Consider the following 7,799-nt stretch of genomic DNA (forward strand, 5'->3'; position numbering starts at 1 on the left):
TCCCTACAGGAAAACTGCACTTTTATCTTGACATAACTGAAGCCTACTAAATATTCCTTTTCGTAAACTCAAGACAGGCATACATTTTTTCACAGGATATTATTCAATAACCATGAAACACAGAATTCCTGGATGTCTTAAAAAATAGAAAGTTAATAGTAGCAAACTTCAGATAGAAAACCTATCTGTGTAATCACTTACTGGCTTCCTAAAATGTGAAGGGTCCTTGGGTTAGTCTTGAGCCTTTAAAGTTTGGCAGAATAGAACCTCCAAAAGATTTACTACAGCTTAATTATTGACCTGGCATAATACTTAAACTATGTCACACAAGCTGATGGCTTATTTGGTTTAATTAATTACTGACTACACATTTTATTTTTATACCTTTGAAAATTTCCTGAAGTTAATGTGCCTTGGTTAATTTTCATAGCATTGGATAGAAGTCTGAATGTCTTGCTCAGTGGATTTATTATGGACAAAACCTGCAAAAAGGGGAGAACACATTAATACTTACAATTACTAGGAATCACACAGTTGTAACACAAGCTCTGTTCATACTGGATTTAGAATTTTTTTGCAAAACTTAACTTATTAATTCCGATTTACTTTGCTGAATCACTCTGCAGAACCAAGTTTATCAACATGTAATTACCTTGCTTGCAAGTTAGCTTGTTGCTATAGCTAAAATAATAGAAACTTAGAGCCTTAATATACCCAGATTCTAATGAACAGTTCAAATATCTAGATGTCCATCAATAAGTTTTATAACTTGTCGGGATGTTTTCTGAGAATATTTGTAATATTTTAATTGAAATTTCAGTTTTGGAGTTACTTGTCTTAGCTTTCATAATTGTTCACTTGTTCTTTACTAAAATGAGATAATATTAAAATCATACATAAATTAGCACAAACTATTCTATTTTGTCTTTAGGCATCTGAAAGGTAGCTACCAGTATCTGCTTTATTAATCTAAATTCCCTGCTCATCTTCTTCCTTTGATAAAAACCAACTGGTTAATATCTACTTTCTCAGCTTCTGAACTGAGCTATTATTAAGATTCCAGATTCCATAGGTGACATCCAGATAGATGACAGAAAAAAAGGGCTTTGTTTCATTTATTTTCATGAACACAGGAAATATTTTGTTGACACGAGCCATAGTTTCAGCCTCAGCTAGTCACAAGCTTCTGACAGAAGAAACACCACCTTCCCCCACCGTCCCGGCCACAAGTCTCCCCCGCATGTGTCAGCACACCCATTCCTGGGCCTGAGGAGAGCCAGGTGAAAGAACTAATCTGTCCAAGTACTAATTGTGCCAGCCAAAACCATTAGCGCAAACCAGCAAACAAGATTAATTTTCAGATGATCAGCTCTTTCACTTGGCTGCCTGTGTTGTCACACCAGTTCCAGTGCTGTCACAAGAAAGGAGGAGAACCAGGAGTCACCACACCAGAAGTCAACATGTGCAGCTTGAAGCCTCACCTTGAACACGTGGGCACTAAAACCACCAGACAGTGCTTTCCTGCCTAAAAGTCAGCCCATCTGTTAAAAGGGCATCTCTCTAGACTTTCGCTTCCTGTGCTGTGAAGTCTCTTTGTCTGTCAGTCTGTCTGCTCCCCTTCTCCAGGATCTCTCTCTCCATCTGGTGCACCACCCTTCTGGAAGAACAGCCAGACCCTGGCTGCCCAATGCTGGTGCACTCTTGAACAGCTCAGAAGGCTGGCTTTGGTTTTGGAACAGTCATTCTTTACTGTTTCTTACAGCTGTTTTTAAGGGCAGTGGCAGGGAAGTCTATCTCTTTTGAGGCTGATGAGTGCAGTTAGATTCTTCATTTGAGAACTCTGAAAGGTCAAACTGAACCTTATTAGGAAAGCTCTGGTGACTTGCACAGACACCAGCAATGCAAACAATGAACACAGATGGGGAGCATTATTTCATTCACAGCTGGGTACCTGGGACCAAAAAAAAAAACAAACCCAGGACAACTGGGGCATTTATAGCTCCCAGGGAATGGAGGGGGAGGAAAAAAAGAGAATGAACTCTCCCTTCAATAAACCCAAGCTGGAGATAGTATAAATCAAAACTGAGGAACCTGAAATACATACAAGCCTAATATGCTGCTAAATGAAATGTAACCTTTTCTTCTCTAAGGCAGAACAGGTTAATACAGTGGCATAAACAGTGGATTCATTGTCTCAGTTAATTGGAAAGGATTGTGAATTTTAAATCATCAGTTTTTAGGCAGCCAAGATTGTGAAGGTCTGAATAAGCTTAAATCAAAAGCTGCCAGTATTTGGGAACTTAACAAATTACCTCATGGTTATTAGTATGCCATAAATAAGTACCTGCAGTATTATGGTCCTCTAAATCTTACCTTTTTCTTATGCAAGAAAGAAATATTATCATTATTTTTCCACTCAGTTCAGTCTTTTTTTTCTGTAATAAATAAACCAATAAAAAATTATAACAATTTCTAAGCAACAAACGTAATAACAACTTGAAAGAAAAAAAACCCCAAACAAATCACTTTATCAATACATTACTTCTAGGAGTAAATTCCAGCACAATAAGAAAAACATTGCTTACAGTAATGTTTTTTTGAGCTGTCCCATAAACTTCACTGGGACCATTGTCTCAAATTACAGCAGGGAGCAGTTACAGCAAAGTACATTGGTACTGCAATTTTCTGCATTTATCAACAATTCTTTTTCTTATTTAATTATTTTCTTGAGAAGATAATACTGACAGTATATAGTATCTACAGAGGGCAATAGCTCTCTAAAGCTGCTTCTGCAGGTGCAAAGCAGGAATCCAGCAAGACTTATTTAGATTCCAGCCAGTAAGTTCAGTTAAGCCTGCTTCCTAATAAATCAAAATACAAACCAATGTGCTATTAGGTTTTCAGTTTGGTAGTGGCCGTGAAAACCAATAGGTTTTCTGCAATTTCACCTTGAAAATTTAAGCTCAGAATCTATACTGAACACTCTTAATGTTTAAAAAATACATAGGCATGAAATAACTAGAGAAGTGAAAATTAATATTATTGTATTACCTAATAAGTGGCTTTGGATCTCTTTATTGAAAGATTTGTTTGTCCAGCTTTTAATAATGTATTATTTTTGTTGTTTGATTTCCAATTTTTTTAGCAGGACAGTCTAGGATAATCAGACTGATGGGTTTCTTCGACATTGTCACTAGCTACTATTGAACCTTTCTGCTCACCATTGATGTCTTATAAAGTTATGGGCAACTAACGAAGACTTGTCTTTCTCTCTGGATATCCTCAGCACTCTTGGGCATGTATATTGCTTGGGCCAAGAGGTTAGGAATTTTAAAAAGGCACTCTCATAGTGAATGATCCTCAAAACAACTTGTTTGTCCCAATGGCCAGATAAGCTCTCCTCTGACCCCACCATAGGAGCCAGCAATGCTCTGCCGACCTTCTGAGTGCCGTAACTATTAGGTGACCAGTGCTAGGGATGGGTGAGTGCACCAGAGCCCTTCCCACAGAAGCTGGGTGAATGAACAGTAGTGTTAGAACAATTCTGTTCCCCCAGCAAAATCTGTGATATAATGAAAGGCCAAGAAGTCAAAAAAGGCATGTTTTTCCCACTTACTTTATTAGCTAGATCAAGCCTCATGATGCAAGGAAATATCAGCCATCGGCTACAGTATGAGAGAATGTGAAGGAAGGATAGGTATGCAAACACTACAAGATGATTAACCATGTTATTCCTTCAGTTCTAAACCATTAATGAAGTCTGCTCTGTTTTGTTACTGTTGCTTGTTGTAGTTACGTGGAGGGGTGGGCTGTGATGCATAAGGCCAGATTTTTAGCCTTAGTAATGTGAGTGCAAATCCCACTGAAAGGGTGACTGCATGTAAGTACCAAAGGATGAATTTTGGCCCTTAAATTGCTATTAAAAGGAGTATTTTTTCCCTATTATTGTTGTTGTTATGGGAAACAAATTGGACAAAGAATTTTTTGAAGGAAAGGGTTTTCTAATGGCCAAGAATGTAAGAGCAAAGACAATAAAGAAAACAAATTATTAAGATGAAACTAAGCTAATGAAGAAAACAATGGTTAGAATAGCAAATTAAACACAGGGAAGATGCTTAAAAAAACATCCTCACATCATTCGTGTTCACAGTCAGTAAACTCACTGCATGTGGACAAGAAAATCTCTTTTTTTCACTTGTAAAAATATCTCCCTCTTTCACTGAGAGAGATAGATGATTTTTTGTAATATTTTTGTTTTGCTCACTACTGCACTGAAGATGCTAATTTCAAGCACATGATAAGACAAAAGCAAGAATCACCTAATTGCACCATCTGGGGTGAAACACTGACTTTAGGAATCTCTTTATCTACCCATACAAAAGAATAAGAATATCAGATGATGAAACAGAGTGATGATGAAATAAGCCCTTGAATGACATATAGAAGAAGAATCCAACAGCACTGGAATCAACAGGAATCTTTCCATTTACCTTAATAGGCACTGAACAAGTCCATACAGAGCAGAAAAATACGTATGGAGATGGTAAAAGTTTCCAGATCCCTGTTTTCCACATTCATGAGCATATGAAAATATAATGCTTTGCTGTAGGTGCACAAAAGAGTTCATTATGACTTAACTTTTGAGAGGATGTTATACCATAATTTTATTATTTGGAAAAGGGATTCATTCTTTGCTTTAAACACTGCTGTGTTTAAAGAAATTGCATTAGAATTTTAATTTTTTATTTTCTTACTTTTCTTCCTCAGGTTTCTGTGCACCATTTACTATCAAAATTCTTAACACAGCCTTAGCCAGGAACCTTGTCACAACACACTTCCAAACTGTGGTACAGATGGAAACTTAACAGCATCCCAGGATGAGAAAGGCTTACAGCACACTGTAATACATAAAATTATTATTTATTGTTTCTGCCTTGGAACAGCAGGAGTTTAGATACTGCCAGATGGCATATTGTTTGGGAATTTGGGGGAATGTAAATGCATGTGTGACACTGAGAAAAATCCTCCCTGTATAACATAGACAACCCACAAAACATAGGAGAGGTTACTGTGTGCAGGACTTTTTCCATACCTGGGACATATTGGTGATAAAAAGTTTTCCAAATCATTCCAGAAGTGGTAATACATGGCTGTTACCATCTCCTGGGGCTGGAATCATCTTGTTTAATTTCACAAAAGAAACACTGTCACAAAGCCTCCAAGGAAGACCTGAGGGACTGCAGAGAGTGGTGTGGGTGATTCACTTCATCTCAGACAGACCTAAATTTATGTACTCAGTTTCATGCCAGAAGGGAGGTCTTTCAGAAAACAGGAAAATACCAGACCTACATCTTCCTACAGACTCAGCCAGAGACATGTTCCTTACTTCCTCAGACCTATGATGTACAAAGACGGTCCTTATGCAGCAGCTTCCTATTTCACTCAGAAACAACTTTATTCCAGTGGACAGCCGTGTGCATTTCCATATGTAAAAATATTCTATGCATAAGTTAGAAGAGCAAGATGATTGCAAAAGTAACTCACTGAAAGCAGAATGAGCTGGAAAATATTTTGGTGGCGGACGTCACAATTGCCAATAAATGGACAGCAGAATCCGATTCCAGTTATCCAATGCTTTTTTTGCTGGACCATCTACACGATTGCAGAGCAGCCTGAGGGACCACAATTTATGCAAGCATTGAATTTTTTTCTGGCTTTGTCTTTCTCATTGTCTTCAGCAGGCAGCAGGAAGTATTTCTGGGTAAGGGTATACCCTAGTATTTCTCAGAACTGCAATCCATTATTGACATTTAAGGGACCTTCAGTGTACACAGAGCTCTTCCACTGCCTGGCACTGTTATCAGGCCATCTGCCTTGCTCGTAATAGATTGAGAAGATAGAGTAGTAAAAAGGCACCAAATGTCAGCAACTTATGAACCTTACTGACTTCATCACTTGTTCAGCAGTATTGCCATAACAATGGAAACATCTATTGTTTAAAAAAAATGGATCAGCCTATGAAGATCAGTATTCTATTTCTATATGCAAAACTGTGACAGTTATAACTGATCTCACATGCTTTTAGATATTCATAACTCAGTAGGATTATCTCAGCAGACTAATTTATAAGCAGCTTTGATCACTTACTGCTAAAGATGACCTGCTATCAACATACTGGATATAAAAGGAGCAATCCAGCATCAGTCATTAAATGACCCCTGACCCCCATTTCTAGGTGAGAAGGTGCAGAAGAAAACTACTCGCTGTCACCTTTTTGAAGAGTAAATACTGCTTTTAACAGCCATGAGCAACCCCCTTAAATTAAATGAAATTAAGCTACATAAGTATTTTTTTCTCCTGAAAGAAAAGACTCTGATAATTTAATTTTTCATTATTTTGGTGGATATGACTAAAAATTACTGTAGCAGCTGAACGTCTGGAAAAACTTGGTAGCCTGATGCAGGAATCTATTTTGCTACACTGTGAAGAAATGCTGGCTACAGGATTTAAGCCTGTTTCCCAGTGCTTTGCTAGCTAGCTGGTGACAAAACTAGAGGCAACTCTTAACTTCAAAAGAACAAAGGAAAAATTCTGCTTTCTAGCATAAATGTAGAAAATGAAGCTAAAAATTTGAACACCAAGAGAATTAAAGTAAAAATACAATAAAGCCAGCATAGTAGGCAATAGAAATACAATAATCACTCTAAAATAATAGAAAAATATTCAATTCAATATAACTTTATTACTTTACATGCAACTTGTGTTTTTTCCTACTTTAATATAATATGAGGGGTTACGGCGTTGTTGGATAAGGGAAGAGCAATTGATGTCATCTACCTGAATTTGTGCAAAGCATTTGACAATGTCTCCTTGTCTACAAACTGGAATGTGTGGATTTGATAGATGGAAAACTTGGCTGGGTGGTCACACTCAAAGGGTTGGCAGGTCAGTGGTTCATTGTCCAAGCGGAGAGTAGTGAAAAGTGGTGCCCCTCAGGGGTCGGTATTGAGACTGGCACTGTTTAACATCTTTGTTGGTGACATGGACAGTAGGATTGAGTGCACCCTCAGCAAGTTTGCCTAGAACACCAAGCTGTGGGGTGCAGCTGACACCCTGAGGTGGGGATGCCATCCAGTGGCACCTTGAGAGGCGGGTCCATGCAAAACTCATGAAGCTCAACAAGGCCAAATAGGGAGTGCTGCATCTCGAGTGAGGCAATCCTGGGCACAAGCACAGGCTGAGCAGAGAAGGAATTGAGCACAGCCCTGGGTAGAAGGAATTGGGGGTGTTGGTTGACAAGAAGCTCAACATGACCCAGGAATGTGTGCCTGCAGCCCAGAAAGCCAACTGTGTTGTGAGGAGCCAATTCAGTTTGAATTCAGTCATTTTAGTTTGCCTCACCTCTGGTTGTCGGGGCTGTCAGAGGCATGTGGGGGGAGGGAGCATACACCTGCCACTTGCAAGAGGCAGGTGGGGGAAAGCCTCGTCTCTGGGGAGACTTCGCCTGCCAACACCCCCCACAAGGCAGGCAGCAGGAGACACAGCGGAGGGGCTGCTCCGATCAGGCCGTGAAAAGGTCTCCATCAATGGACGGCACAGGAAGGCTGGATGGGGCCAATGGTTCCCTGTTAGCGGGCGGACTTTGGGATGTGCCGCGGGGTATAAAAACTCCATCAGGACTTGTGGCAGCTTGCTGCTGTTTGCTGCTCCTGCTTGTTCTGTACTTTGCTCTGGTCCTAGCCTGCCTTCTGGCTCTCCTACTCTCATTGGTTCGGCCTCGCACCTGTCCTGCCTTCCTG

General features: G+C 39.4%; 1 protein-coding gene across 10 annotated transcripts in view; it reads right to left on the reverse strand.

Annotated features, from left to right (window-relative positions):
- The window catches only part of SULF1 (sulfatase 1), a 127,991-nt gene that overhangs the window by 100,947 nt on the left and 19,245 nt on the right, over nucleotides 1-7,799 (reverse strand). For 7 of the 10 annotated variants that reach the window (XM_017731242.1, XM_017731234.1, XM_017731235.1 and 4 more), the window contains one exon: nucleotides 385-482. The exons of 2 other annotated variants lie outside the window; for them this stretch is intronic. The gene's annotated coding sequence lies outside the window, so the exon portion shown is untranslated. Of the gene's footprint in view, nucleotides 1-384; nucleotides 483-2,373; nucleotides 2,415-7,799 lie in introns of those variants that run through there. One more of the 10 variants, XM_017731240.1, reaches the window with a different exon arrangement.

Source organism: Corvus brachyrhynchos, unplaced genomic scaffold (assembly GCF_000691975.1).
Source record: "Corvus brachyrhynchos isolate BGI_N302 unplaced genomic scaffold, ASM69197v1 scaffold633, whole genome shotgun sequence".
Lineage (NCBI taxonomy): Eukaryota > Metazoa > Chordata > Aves > Passeriformes > Corvidae > Corvus > Corvus brachyrhynchos.